Raw genomic sequence first — 15,373 nt, 5'->3', positions numbered from 1 at the left:
TTGTCCAAATCATTTTTCAAGTGAGTTTGATTCTCTGATGACGCTACTAGACCGTAAACGACAACATCATCACCAAACAATCTAAGAGGGCTGTTAAGATTGTCCCCTAAAGGATAAGAGTGGACCTATGTTACTTTCTTGCGGAACGTAAGAAATGACTTCTGTTTTGCTCGATGACTTTATGCTAGTTACTATGAACTGTGATGTTTCTGAAAGCGAATTAGGAGTCCAGTAGCACATATGTGAATCTACCCCACACACAGGCAACTTAAGTAGAAGGCACTAGTGAGGAACAACGCCAGCCGCCTACTGGGAATCTATAAATATAGAATCACATTGAGACTTTGTGTCCTTTGATGACTGGTGGTATAGTACAACCTCCGATAGAACAGGGATGGAGAAGGAAACCGGACATCTCATTTTCAAAACAAACTGCTTGCATTCTCCTTGATCGAATTAGCAAAATCACTCTAGGACAACTGATGGTTGTTATTCGGAGTCTCCCGTTATTTACTGCAGTATGTTAAACATTGTGTCACGTCACTCTTTGCTCACTGAAAACACGAGTGCGTAGGTGCTAAGTGCTGATCCTTGCTCTAGTATCCATACAGTAATGCAAACTGTTGACTGAAGTTGAATATTGTCCGTAGGATGGTCTACCGAAACGAAAATCATAATACAATGACCAGTGAAATTAATGTGACCACGTGTGGAAAGCCTGAATTACCATATTTTGCAGTGGGGACCCTGTGAGCCGTACTGGAAGAACGTCACTGAGGTTCCGGAAGGTAGCGACAGGAATGAAGAGCCATGCCGGCTCCAATGCCGTGGCCAGCTGCGCAAGGTTTCTCGATTGGGGATCCATGGCTCGAATGCCCCGAACGAGAGGGTCCCAACAATTCTCTACTGGGTTTTAATACGTGCGGTCTGATGGCCAGGAGATTACGGTAAACTCATCGTGGTGCCTTTAGAACCACGCACGTACACTGCGAGCTGTGTGACACGTTGCAGCTTCTGCTGGTAGATGCCAACGTGCAGAGGAGACGCTAACTGCTTGTGGGAGTGGACATGGTCCTCAAGGATAGATCCATACTTGAGATAATCCATTGTGGCTATCGGAATGACGAAATCACCCAGGGAATGCCAATGAAGGCAAACTTCAAATAATGAACACTATACTGTCTATATTTCTTTTTATGTTAGCCATGTTTAGCATCAGTTATCTGTGCATAAATATTAAGCAATTTTCTTAGATAAATGGAGGTATTATTAATCGTTGCCTTAACAGAATGTTATAAAATTATTTGAAAGCGTCATCCTTAACTGTAGGGCGTCGCACTTTGTATGTCATTTAAAGAATGCAAATTTTGTAAAAAATAAAATACTGCACACGTTTTTCTAAACTGCTAGCGGTACAAATTAGTAATGTAGTTTCCTAGTTTCTACGAATGGGCGCATAAATTGTACCACTCTTATAAGCTATGCTTCCGAACTTGCAGACACGTACTTGTCTAAGTTTAAGGAGATGTAGTATATTTTATTTCTACATCACTGTTTGCAAGCACTACAATATAATTTTTCCACTCCTTTCAGCACTCCTGCACACTTCCCATGAATTCACATTTTGCGTTTCTTGCATGTGATCGTTTTTCCCATTCTACGTTCTGGGCACAATTCACAATTCCTCTGTTTCACGACTGAGTTTTTGTGGTGGCTTCCCCGCGGGGTCTCACAAACACTTTCTTTGCACATGTTAAGCTGAAATTCTAAATTTCTTCTCCATTGCTTCTGCTAAGTTTTTTTTAATAGGTTACTCTTCTGTTCAAAGACTCCTTGGCTAGGCGTTGAGGGTTTGCTCGGAACTGTCATCATTTCCCTCGGATTCGGCGATATTTCTTGAACGTACCCGTTTAGCCGGCTGTTTGGTTGCCATGTCTCCTTCTGCATTGAAATTATGGTGCAATCCGTTTCTTTCTACGTTGTCGCAAGCAAGGAGTCTTACGTCGGGTGTGAATAAACCGTACGTCCTGTATTCAAATGTAAGACTGTGTTCCTACAATTAGTTTTCAGTTTCGTTACAAAACTTGAAATTTTTAAATCCCAGTTTGCAGTTTTATTTTTATTTTAGCACGCCCCTTAATTATTGGCTTAGATACGTATTATTAGCGTGTACATTTATTTAATCCATGATTTCCATTTAGATATAGAGTTATAGCTAAATGCAATTCATCTGTGCTCCGCTTTCTATAACGTCTTTCTGTTGCCGTAATGTAAGACAAAATAATTACTTAATTAATAACTTAGGATAAGAAACGAATTTCAAAATTAACCACAATCTTGATAAACACATTTCTGAAGTTCACTGTGCATGTAAATCGTACCAGTACGTAACCTGGAACTTATGAATGTCTACCAGGTGACATCGCGTTTTTCTTTTGACAGTTTCCTACAAACGAACCGCAACGAATGCAGACTCAGACTGTCTGAAAAATAAGGTTATTCCTTTCGTATTCACACAAAAAGAGATCAACATGTTGCCGTTTAAACCAGTAAATCTCTTTGCCTCGAACTCAAAAAGTTAGATGAAAAGTACAGTAAAATGAACACTTTCTTCAGATGAACTGCTCCTCAATTCATAGAATTCATTCCTGAAAATATGGCGCCAAGGTAGTAGTGCTAGGAAGTAGGTGGAGTTGCAATATAGACAACCTTCCCCATTCACCAGATACAGTAATCAAAATCAACCTTCTGAGCCTCAAGTCGTGATCGGTGCGTCTTTATCCAATCGAAGGAATTACAACACGAAAATCTGATAAAAATTACTTACTATTCCCCGACACTCTCAAAAACATGGCACTGATTTCCTTTAATTCGTATGGTACCTACCTGTAGTTTGCTCACAAAGAGATGAACGAGGACTCCTAAGTTCTGTATCAGCGGGAGTCGGTAGGTGTCGATCGACTTCGGCCCCATCATGTTATATGTCCGTCTGCTCCCAGCCTCAGTGATGTAACACCAAACAGTGCGTTTGTAGCCACTGTGAAGTGATTGTTGTGCCTGAGGTGCTGTGTCGCAAATTAATACAAATGTCGATGAGTGACGAAGTGGTTCCTGGCCAAACTCGGGCAATGCCAGATACTCTTTCCAGTCTTCGGAGGTTGGCAAGGGGTAGCACTTTATGGAGTACAGTTAGAATAATAATTAATAGTGTGGCTGAATGTTGTGAGCAGCAGAATCAGACTAAATAGTTGCTCCATTCCCTCTCTTAGCCTATGAGATGAGCAGTTTCGTATACAGCTTCAAGTTTCTCCTCTGTGACAAGAATTAGGAATTTCGGTTGTGACCTGCATAAATGGGATCCACTCTGGTGGACACCTGCTTAAATCTAATGCACCCCTATTTTTTATTCTTCGATGCCATGTAAGTCTTAGTTGGGAGTCGGCCACTTTGGGATTCATTGAACTAAGATGGTAAAATGAACAGCCTTCATAATGGAACAAATGGCGAGTTTAATGCAGCAAGGAAGCTTCTCCCAGTGCATCTGAGTCTACCTCTACATCTACTTCATATTCAACAAGCCACCTTACAGCGTGTGGTGAAGGGTAATTGTGGTAAAATTAACTGATTCTTTCTACGTAGATCCACTCGCTAATGGCGCATGGGAAGAATGATTGTCGATAAGCCTCTGTATTAGCTCTAATTTTTCGAATTTTCTCGTAGTGGTCATCTCCAAAAATGTACGTGGGAGGAAGTAACATGTTGTCCGACTCTTCCCGGAAGGAGTTCTCTTGAAATCCTACATAAGAGTTAAAGTGCAGCACCAAAATATTATCAGTAAAAGGAGAATGATGTCATCAATATTAAAGAGAAAATCATGCCTTACGGAATATATTTAATAACGGACATGTACAATTTTTATGAAGTAGAAGAGCTTCGGCGAGCAGTCTGCACTGTGTTCACGGAGTGCGATAGCTTCCTTGTAAATGACTACGAGATGAAATTGTTGCGAACTTCCGGGAAGTAACGACCGACTAGGAAACACATGACCACGCCTGAATATCTCCTCAGCGAAAATCACATTTTTCGTAACTTCCTGGGAGCTACTCTCGTAAGAGGAGATGCACTAGTTGTTGCTTGGATCCGAACGTGGTTCTACTTTCATATTACATCTGGAGCTTTTAGTTCATCTATGATATGCACTCTTCAAGCTCTGCACACAGGCGAATAAACCACCGTAATGATCTCGCTCTTCCCTTTATTGCGACTGTCGCAGACTTTCGAACGCACTTAGTGCATGTTACAGAAACACAGTACCGCTATTTCTTCCGTCTGAACGGCTGAAATAAGAAGTATACTCTGACGCGACAAAAATCATTGAATACTGTCTAATATCATGTAGGATCTCAGTTTTCCCGGCTTAGTGAAGCAACTAGACGTGCCGTGGACTCAAAAAGTCGTTGGAAGTCGCCTGCAGAAATATTGAGCCATGTTGCATGTGTAATCGTTCATAACTGCGAAAGTGTTGCCGACGCTGGATTTTGTGCACGAACTGACGTCTGGATTATGTCACACAAACGTTCAATTGGATTGATGTCGGGCGATATGGGTGGCCAAACCATTCGCTGGAATGGTCCAGATTGTTCTTCAAACCAATTGCGTTCAATTGTCGCTCAGTGACATACTGCATTGTCATCCATAGAAATTCCATCGTTTTTTGGGAACATAGAGCCAATGAATGGCTACATATGGTCTCTAGATATCCGAACATACAAAATTCCAGTCAATGATCGATTCAGTTGTACTAGAGGATCCAGTCTATTTAATGCAAACACAGCCCACACTGTTGTGTCCTGCCTACACGTCGAATATGGGGTACCTAGAAAAGCTGCTTTCTCGGATCGCTAGACAACAATCCAGCCAAATAGTATTAATGAATTTTTATTACAGTAAGATAAATGACAATACTTAACTTCGGAAATTTACAACTGAGTGTCACAAGCAATTGGCGACAGTCAAATAAGAAGTCTTTTCAGTGTATACAACCTCTAGCACAAGTGAAACAATAAAGTTCATAAGTCGCTGCTGTAGCATTTGTAGAATGGCTAACATTCAACTGGGCTGCGACCAGGCGGGTGCAGCGCCTCTGTTCTCTTCTCCTACAGGCCGCTGCCGTCTCGGTGTCGTCCTAGAGAGGACTCGGTCCGCGTACTATTGGCTGACGTCGTCTCACAGCCCTCTCTGCTCTTATGTTCTCGCCTGGCGTGCCGGAGCTTGACGTTACGCCCGGACACACACCATTACGGAGACACCACCAGCTTGCACAGTGCCTTGTTGACTACTTTGGTCCATGGCTTCGTGGGATCTGTGTCACACTCGAACCCTACCATATGCTCTTACCAACTGAAGTCGGGACTCGTCTAACCAGGCCACGGTTATCAAGTCGTGTAAGATCCAACCGGAATAGTCACGAGCCCAGGAGAGGCACTGCCGACGATGTCACGCTGTTAGCAAAGGCACTTGGGTCGGTCGCCTACTATCATAGCCCATCAACGCCAAATATCACCGCATTACCCTAACGGATTCGTGCGTCGTACGTCCCACATTGATTCCTGTGGTTACTTCACACAGTGCTGCCAGTCTGTTAACACTTGCTACTGTACGCAAATAGCACTGATCTCGGTCGTTAAGTGAATGCAGTCGGCCGCTGCGTTTTCCGTGGTGAGAGGTAATGCCTGAAATTTAGTACCTCGGAGTATTGAAATGGTAACGATATACGATATGCAATGTGCCATGCACCTAGCTCCAACTACCATTCTGCGTTTAAAGTATGTTAATTCCCGTTATGAGGCTATTAGCATGTAAGAAACCATTTTACACGAATCACCGGAGTACGGATGACAGCTCCACCAATGCAGATAACTTTTATACTGTTTTAGGGGATACAACCTCCATCTGCATATGTGAATATCTTTATTCCATGAGTTTAGTCACCTTTCTGTAGTTAACGTCCTTCACTTACGCACTATCATCCGGCATGACATCGTAGATTATCTTAGTAAAAGTGCATTCATGTACCAGATACAGGCTATCAGAACGACTCAAGTTCTGACCTGCAGGCCGTGGTTCACGAGTGTAAGATTTCTAACGCTGGCATCTTATTATATATACCCATACACGAAAATATGGGGTAATAAGAGCGACCTATTCATGGAGGGACTACAGCTTGCAGCCAATGACAGGAAAACGACTTGTCATTCCGTAAATGTGCACAAGTGGAATTACTCTACATTACAGGTTTAAATGTCAAAATGTGTCAGTAAGTTAGTGTGGTAAGAGAAAGTGTTTTAGCTTGAGGATTTTCAGGACCAGTGTTTCAGTCTAGTGACTGGTATTAAATTAACATGAAGGAATACTTGATAGAGACTGCCATAACAAGTTTTCGGAATTAGCTGTTCTTTTATTGTTTTGGGACACGTGTGTGTGGGTGAACCGGGGACCTAAAAACGACGGAGAGGCTTCTTCCCACTGTAGCCCTCAGTGGTTCACAACCACACAAGAGGCCACAGCATTCCACCCAGTCCACCGCCGCCCCACACCGAACCCAGAGTTATTGTGCAGTTCGACCCTCAGTGGACCCCACCCCCTCCCCACTCCTCCGGGAACGTCTTATTCCAGTCGGGTATAACCCCAAATGTTTGCGTGGTAGTGCAATTATGGTGCAAGCGTACGTGGAGACAGTGTTTGCGCGGCAATCTCCGACATAGTGTAGCTGAGTGGGAATAAAGGGAACCAGCCAGCATTCGAGGCAGATGGAAAACCGCTTAAAAACCATCCACAGGCTGGCCGGCACAACGGACCTCACTCTAATCCGCCTGGCTAATTCGTGCCGGAGACCGTCACGCCTTCACGCTCGGAAAGCAACGCGTTAGACCGCGCCGCTAGCCGGGCGTACTTGGGACATGTTTTTTCTGTTTTGTTTTGTTTTTTGTTTTAGCTTTTGTAAATATTTTCAGTTCTAGGTATTTATGTGGTGTATAGTGTACTGAAGTTGTCTGGAAGATAATACTAAGTCTTCGGTTACAGAATTTAATCCTGAGTAAAATTCAATATACTTTTAAAACCACTTTTAGAAAGTGCGAACGGTTAAGCTATACTTCGTCTGTCGTGCACCAGCTTACAGCTTTTAAAGGGAAGCTCTTCCAGTATGGAACATGTGCTGTTTGTCAATTAACTATGTTTGTTTAATGTATTCACAATTTTATTCCCCTTGGAAATGGAAATTGTGGTTCGTTTCCCGCATCTTCTATTGCAGCATGTATTTAACTTGTACTTGGTTATAGAAAACACTTCCACTTTATTTGATTAAAGTCACTGATGTGTGTTGCTTAATAGAGTAATAATGTAACAGGTAGACTATTAAATAGAGTACTGACGAGATTTTCTCCAGTGCAACACATTTAAAACTGAATAGAATATTCTTAGTTACATGACTGTGTTGTATCTTGGATTTTTTTCCACATTTCGAAAAACCATACTTCTATGAAGTAGTTTCGGTAATTTTAAAGAGAGGCTGAAGCACACACAAATAGAATGCTGTTGTTTAAAAACAGAATAGTAAAATATATGAAACTCCTATAACAGGGCCAGCTAGCGATGAAAGGGTGAAAAGTGTTGCAGGGTACAACGCTGTCTTGTACGGTGAACTTTGTACGCAATTATAGGAAAAATCAAACGTTGTCTGAGCCGATACCAGCGTCATTGCATACGTAACTTGGAAAGTCTCATACATTGCGGATCAGTCAACAGTCTGTGTTTGGGCCTGACGATGGGGCTATCGAGTATACTTTCTTCCTTTCTTGAATCGTGTAGTTTCCGTTCACTATGGAAAACACGAATGATTAACGAGTATTTCTTGCGTTGGACTACTCAAGACCGAAGCCCTATGTCAATTATTGGCTGATGTTTATGCGAAAATTCCGGTGCATGCGTCACCAGTCATTCGGCGATACATGAATTAATAAATAAATTTCGAAAGCCGGTCGCGGTGGTCGAGCTGTTCTAGGCGCTTAGTCCGATACCGCGCGACTGCTACGGTCGCAGGTTCGAATCCTGCATCGGGCGTGGATGTGTGTGATATCCTTAGGTTAGTTAGATTTCGGTAGTTCTAAGTTGTAGGGGACTGAAGACCTCAGAAGTTAAGTCCCATAGTGCTCAGAGCCACTTGAACCATTTTTTGAAATTTCGAAAGACTTTCAGACAAACAAAGGTATAGAGATCCGAGATATTAACTGCGAATGAACTATGTGAGTTAGGGGCGGCGTTGGAAAAAAATCCGAGAAAACTGTTGCGAGATTTAGCACTTCAGACTGGTGTGTCAGTTATTTTCCACATACTGTTGCTGGAGGTCAGTGCTCCAAATGACTGTTGTAGTCAGTAGGTGATGGAGCAGTTGATCCATGCTTTTCTTCTTGAGAAAGCTTGGTTGCATTTCTCGGAGCACATAAAATCGCAGAACACTCAACATTAGAGTTAAGAATGCCTTCACCACTTCATCAACAACATTTTGTAACATATGAGAACAAGACTTATGTGTGCTGTGAGTCTAACATGATTTACTAATCCGATCTCTATCCACCACGCCATATTTCCTGACAACTATGTAACCATTATACTACAGACATTTTTTTTTTCAGAGAATTAAGATCGAAGGATATGACGCACACCTATTCCAGGCAGGAAAGTGCAACAGTACACACCGCCAGTGCGACTGTAACAGTATTACCGTAAGTCTCTGGTGGCATGATAGTTGTCTAGCGTCGTAATTCTATACGATCTCTTTGTTTGGGAAATACGAAAACGTAAGTCCCATACACTCGACAAGTTACATGACGGCATTGGGCTTGTGATTTAAAGGATTTTAGTAACCACCATTCAACGAGTGTTCATAAAGTGTCAAGTTGCTCTTGCCATTATGGGACGTCATTTTAAGCAACTGCGGTAAATAGAAGTATGCTTAATGTAAGTAAGCTCTGACGCACCGAGATGTTTTTCGGCAGCTGTCGAGGGATCTAGACGGTGAGAACAGCGGGCATGCATTTGCGTTTACGTGGAACGCCGGGTACTAGTAAAAACTGGACAATGCAAAGATAACTCGTGCTTAATGAGAAACACAGGGTGTGTCTAGTTAGCATTATCCTCATACAGGGGACTCGCTACTTCACAGACAAGGCCGTACGGTCTGACGAAGGGGTTTGTTGTGACTAGAACGGCCTAGGAGGCCCTCAAACAACTATACAGTGTCTATCTCCAGGCACGGACAACCTATCTGGAACGGGGTATGCAGAGTCTGTTCCAGTGAAAAGAGAGTTAGTTGGATAACAGATGCAGGTGACACAGCATCCCACCAGCTATGGAGACGTTTTCTTGATTAAAGGGTGTTCGCTGTTGTAAAATTTACAATGTTGCTACAAGTGACTGAAGCTACTTCACAGATTGCCTGTACCTTTATTATTTGACATTAGAGGATGAGTAAATACTGAATCTTTCACACAAACCAACACAAAAATATCGAATGTGGTTAGGTCGGGAAGGTGTTGAAGCCATGAAATGAACTGCTGATGATCAACACCACCATGAGCCGTCCACCTGTTTCTCAATTTCCTGTTTAAGAACTCGCGAGGGTCATGATGAAAGTCATCTCGAGCAACATCCTGTTGGTAGATGAAGTCCACACTGTCGGTCTCCAACTGTGACGAGAATCTTGTTCAGATAAACGTATTCTGTAACGGGCTTTCCGCAGAAGAAAAGGAGCCGTACACTTTAACCCCTGATACTGCGCAGTGCACAATAACTTTTGATAAATCACAAATGTGCTGCACGACAGCGTGGCAATTCTATGTCCCCCAGATTTGTATGTTGGGCCATGTCACTCAGTCATTCAGAAGAAAATGTTGTTTCACCAATGAACATGAGTTTCTCACAAAACCCATCTGTTGGACCTGTACCGAAATTTCAAAGCGTCTGTCTCAGTCATCGACAAAATGGTTCAAATGACTCTGAGCACTATGGGACTTGACATCTGTGGTCATCAGTCCCCTAGAACTTAGAACTACTTAAAGCTAACTAACCTAAGGACGTCACACACATCCATGCCCGAGGCAGGATTCGAACTTGCGACCGTAGCAGTCGCGCGGTTCCGGACTGAGCGCCTAGAACCGCTAGACCACCGCGGCCGGCAGTCATCGACAGTCAGGTCTTTTAGCAGTTTCAAGCTATAAGGCCTCAGCTTCACTCGATTCCTTAAGATCTTCCAAATCGTTGGTTGTGATGTGTTCAGTTCTCTTCATGCACTGTTCTTCGACTTCTGTGGGCTGCTTGGAGGAACTCGCCGTCTTGTGGTGAACCATTTCTCAGCCACTGCAGGCTGACCATTTTACTTCCCCTCGCAGAGGCATCCTCAATCTTTAAACTGCGCACGTCAACACCGTATGACGTTGGAAGTTTGGGGTTCTTTATTTAATTTCGTTTTGAAGTGTCATTTTACTCTTATGGTAGACTGACGTGGATGCATTTAAAGCACAAGCTACGCTTTCTTGGCACCTGTCACTATCTTATATAACTGCTCACTGCTGTACTCTTGTGGCAGAAATTTGAAGTGGGGCTGCACCGATACGAAACTCCCAGAGATTTTTTTATAACAATGTTGTTTTTTGTGACAATGGTTTACTTAATGTAGCTATAATTAATTTTTGAAATTGCTTCAATCATTTAAAATAACGTTTTTGTTAAAGATCAAAGCCTGGTGTGGCTTCAACGACGAAGTCATTTATGTCTACCGTATTGTACATGGTTGAACGCAGTTTCTAACAGTATTTAACTGAGTTAGACCATGGTATATATCTTTGGACTGAAAATCAGTTGCACACGAGTAATTGTTTCATACAACAGTCTCATACTATCATTAATGATACGATTCACTTCATAGGTGCACCAGAGTGCTTTCCTACCCTATCTTACTCAGATTTGCGTTTCAGTCATTCCCTGCTATTGTGTAAACCTACGACCCTAAATCTGCATCTTCCCAATGCAGTCTTTCTTCGTAAGCCTCGCAGGCATAAGGGTCTTGACGGCGAAAGTTTGAGCAACTAAGAACATAAAAATAAAAGATTACCGAGCTTCCAGTCCGGTAAAATACTTCAATGCTCCTCGGCCATTGCCAAGAGGTGACTGTCGACTGGTTCCTGCTCTCGTCGTTACATTGCCGTGTTAGCACCTGTTACGTCACTGGTGCCCACTCCAGCTCCATATATGGTCATGCTTTCGTTGCACACTCTCAGCTCCCGCTTCAACTGCCGATGGCGAGCTCCCTCGGTGTTCTTAGCTGCAAGCTGCCTCTTTATTGAGCTCTGTCAGAAATCGGAGGGCTAGAGCAGACGCCGTGGGCGCGTAACGAGATCATTGTCTGTTACTTCGCTAGACGGTGCACCACTGGAGTCACTGGTACTCGAAATTTATATAATAACAGCAGGCCATTCACTACTTGTCAGTCAGTAGTCGAGAAGCACTTGTCCCTAAGCTCGTGGATGTTTAACCACGGACACAGATGAAAGCTCAAGGAAATGTTATTGCCTTATATTGTCGCGTGTTCATGCATCAGTATATCTGTACCTCCCATATGCGTATCAATACCAGTAATAGAAATGTAAAACCGTCTTATCTATACACTGAAAACATTTGCCAAAAACTGATTGCGAGTGATGTAGCGAGTGTAACACAATACGAGAAACTGTTTTTGAAAGTTTGTCTCCCCGTCTGTCTGTTTGAAGACGCTAATCTCCAAAACTCCTAGAGGTATTTTCATGGGGTTTTCACAGGTAAATTACGAGTAACTTGGGGCAACATGCTGGCTGTATTCCTTCACGATCGGAATATGAAGAAAGATATATCATTAACACGGTCACCATACGTAGTACTCCATAGTACATAGTTCCGCCTTGCGCGCCGAGTAAGCAGATTGTCCTTATTTCCGCCTGTACCGTAGCGCCGTGTGTGTCGAATTTGTGTTTCATCAGCCTTGTGTGTATATCGGCCGGTGATGCATCTTTCTTGTCTAGCGGAGTAATTTGTTGGTTTGTTCTACTGCGGCGGCGTTCGCTGTACGCGTTATGATGTCTGTCGAGTCTCCCAAGAACATTTCTTGTCAGGGAACCGTTCGTTACTATTTTGACAAGTACGCATCGCAACACGGTGTAGCTGCGCCGGCTAGGGGGTCTTACCACGGTTCGCGAGGCTGTCCCCGTCGGAGGTTCGAGTCCTCCCTCGGGCATGGGTGTGTGTATTGTCCTTAGCGCAAGTTAGTTTAAGTCAGATTAAGTAGTGCGTAAGCCTAGGGATCAATGTCCTCAGCAGTTTGGTCCCACAGGAACTTACCAATACCATGTATGCACCATGTGCAACAAGGCTCTTTAGAAATTCACGATTGTTTCGCTGATAAGATTCGTGTGATATCTGATCAGGTATGTACTGATTACTTTGATCCTCATTTTTCTGCACTTTTTTGTAAATTTTCAAGATCCCTTGCAGATAGACCCGCTTCCCTCTCGGGTTGGTTTTCAAGTGATCCACACCATAGAAAAGTATCTTTAAAAGAATATTCTTTCACATATGAATGTTTATGGTTGCAGGATTCGTGTTACATTTGTAGGGCAAAAAAGAACATGATTCCTTTGAAATGAAAGTGGCCAGCTCAGGTTCAACTGTCCGCGTCCTGTTGCTTCTTTAAAGTCGTCGAATGAAAAACGTCTTTCGTCGGCATTAGCTGAATTAGTGTCTTCGCATTCTATTGTCAACACTTCCCCAACTTTAAAGGATGTTGGGAAGATATTACATTCCCCACCCCCCCCCTCACCCCCCACCCCCCCCCCCCCCCACCCCCTCCCGCACGTTCTGGGCGAATTTGAACCGTTACCGGCACGTTCGGATGCGGTCCCTACTGCCGTTGCCGGCCGAAGTGGCCGAGCGGTTCTAGGCGCATCAGTCTGGAACCGCGCGACCGCTACGGTCGCAGGTTCGAATCCTGCCTCCGGCATGGATGTGTGTGAGGTCCTTAGGTTAGTTAGGTTTAAGTAGTTCTAAGTTCTAGGGAACTGATGACCACAGACGTTAAGTCCCATAGTGCTTAGAGCCATTTGATAAGCTCTACATAACGGCTTGCTGCGCTAGGACAGTTTATTTACGATTTTCAAGCAGATGTCGTGTGTTTGCAAAAAGTGTTATTTGATGTTCTTTGTCTCCCTACCTATTCCATGTTTTTTAAAGTTGCCCCGGAAAACTCTATTGGCAAATCTAGTTGTACATACGGCATATCTCGTCTGTATAAGGAAGATGCCATTCGTTTACTTCATCAGATGCCCGCATCTCGTGGTCGTGCGGTAGCGTTCTCGCTTCCCACGCCCGGGTTCCCGGGTTCGATTCCCGGCGGGGTCAGGGATTTTCTCTACCTCGTGATGGCTGGGTGTTGTGTGCTGTCCTTAGGTTAGTTAGGTTTAAGTAGTTCTCAGTTCTAGGGGACTTATGACCAAAGCAGTTGAGTCCCATAGTGCTCAGAGCCATTTGAACTTCATCAGAATCCGTGAAAATTTTTGATGGGGGAGATTTCAACTACGTCTTAAGTCCCGTGGATCAGACTCTCAGTTCTAACTATTGTCTTGAATGCAATGATGCTGTGCCGTCGTTGAACTTAGAAGATGCTTGGATCTGCAAATCCCAGATTAGTGCGGCTTCCTTACGCATTTTACAGCTCCTTCTAATAGTCGACTAGACAGTTTATATTTGTCTAAAAATCAGATATAAACAGTCTCCATCGCGTTTTCAGATTTTTTATTTGTTTACAACCGGTTTCGTCCGCTTCCTCAGACCATTTTCAGGCTTTTGACCGCCAATATGGCTGCTGTTGGAGGCAGACGGAGCGAGATCCTGAAGAATAAGGTTTTCACTGTCACAATCTTACTTTTAAGGATCTCGCTGCATCTGCCGCCACGAGCCGCCATAATTGCGGCCAAAAACCCGAAGATGGTCTGAGGAAAGGCCCGAAACTAGTTGCAAACAGATAAAAAAAACTGAAACCGCAATCGAGACTGTTTTATTTTTAGCATGTATACCGATCACTGTACTCCAGAATGTTTTCTATAATTTTATTTGTCTGCTTCCCTATGTAGCATGCTTTCCGCCACTGACGTTATTCCTGCGAGATTCACAGACCACTGTGCTGTTTAGATGACTCTGATTTATGTCCCGTAGCGGATGCATCTTTTTTGCCCTATTTAGTAGCTAAATACTTTACATCTAACGGACCTTTATCTGGACATCATCGCCGCCGAGTGGGGGCGGTCTAGTCGTTCTTATGTGCATTATCCCTTATTCATTCGTTTGCAGTCACCAAACCTCGACTTCGCACTACACCCACGCGTCTTAGTGCTGTAAAAGGGGCTCAAATGAGGAGGTCTCGTGAATTTTATTACGCTGTCATTTGTGAGCTTTATGAAGGTACTTAAGACGTCTCTTTGAGGGCTATTGATATTTATCCATGAAGGCGAAACTCCTGCAACTCAAAATACTGCTATTAGATGATCTTCGTTAGCGTTCTCAGCCACTTTCGATTCGCCAGGATATATCATCTAATTGGGTTTCGAATGCGATCTCAAAGGACGTGTGTACTACCGGTCGTTCTATTGATGGGCGCGAATGCTCATCCCAGCCTCATATAATGCGTGAACATTACACGTATTTTTCCGATCTTTGCATCAGAGAGGAATCAGACGCTATACCGTCTGCTGATCTTACATCCCTCCTTGACAGTGTTTTGATATCGTAGTTCGCTGTCTTTTCTGCAAGTTCCCAGGTGTGGATGGACTTCCTAAAGGATTTTTTATTCAGTTTTTGCCTCTGACAGGATATACAATAATATCTATGGTGAATGTAGTGATGCAAGAGGAACAATCCCACCCTCTTTCAAGGTCGGAAAAAATGTTTCAGTTCCCATAAGGAGGGGACGTATGTCCGTGGATAAGGTCCGACTAGTAACACTACTATATTTTAATTATAAATTCGTTTCACGGGCGATAAATATCACTTTATTGTATGATTATATGATAGCGGAACAAACACTGGTAGCAGTTACTTCTGTAAAATATCTGGGAGTATGCGTATGGAACGATTTGAAGTAGAATGATCATATAAAATTATTTGTTGATAAGGCGGGTGCCAGGGTAGGATTCACTGGGAGAGTTCTTAGAAAATATAGTCCCTCAACAAAAGAGGTGGCTTACAAAACACTCTCTCAACCTATACTTGAGTATTGCTGATCAGTGTGGGA

Source organism: Schistocerca americana, chromosome X (assembly GCF_021461395.2).
Source record: "Schistocerca americana isolate TAMUIC-IGC-003095 chromosome X, iqSchAmer2.1, whole genome shotgun sequence".
Lineage (NCBI taxonomy): Eukaryota > Metazoa > Arthropoda > Insecta > Orthoptera > Acrididae > Schistocerca > Schistocerca americana.
This window is presented reverse-complemented; position numbering follows the sequence as displayed.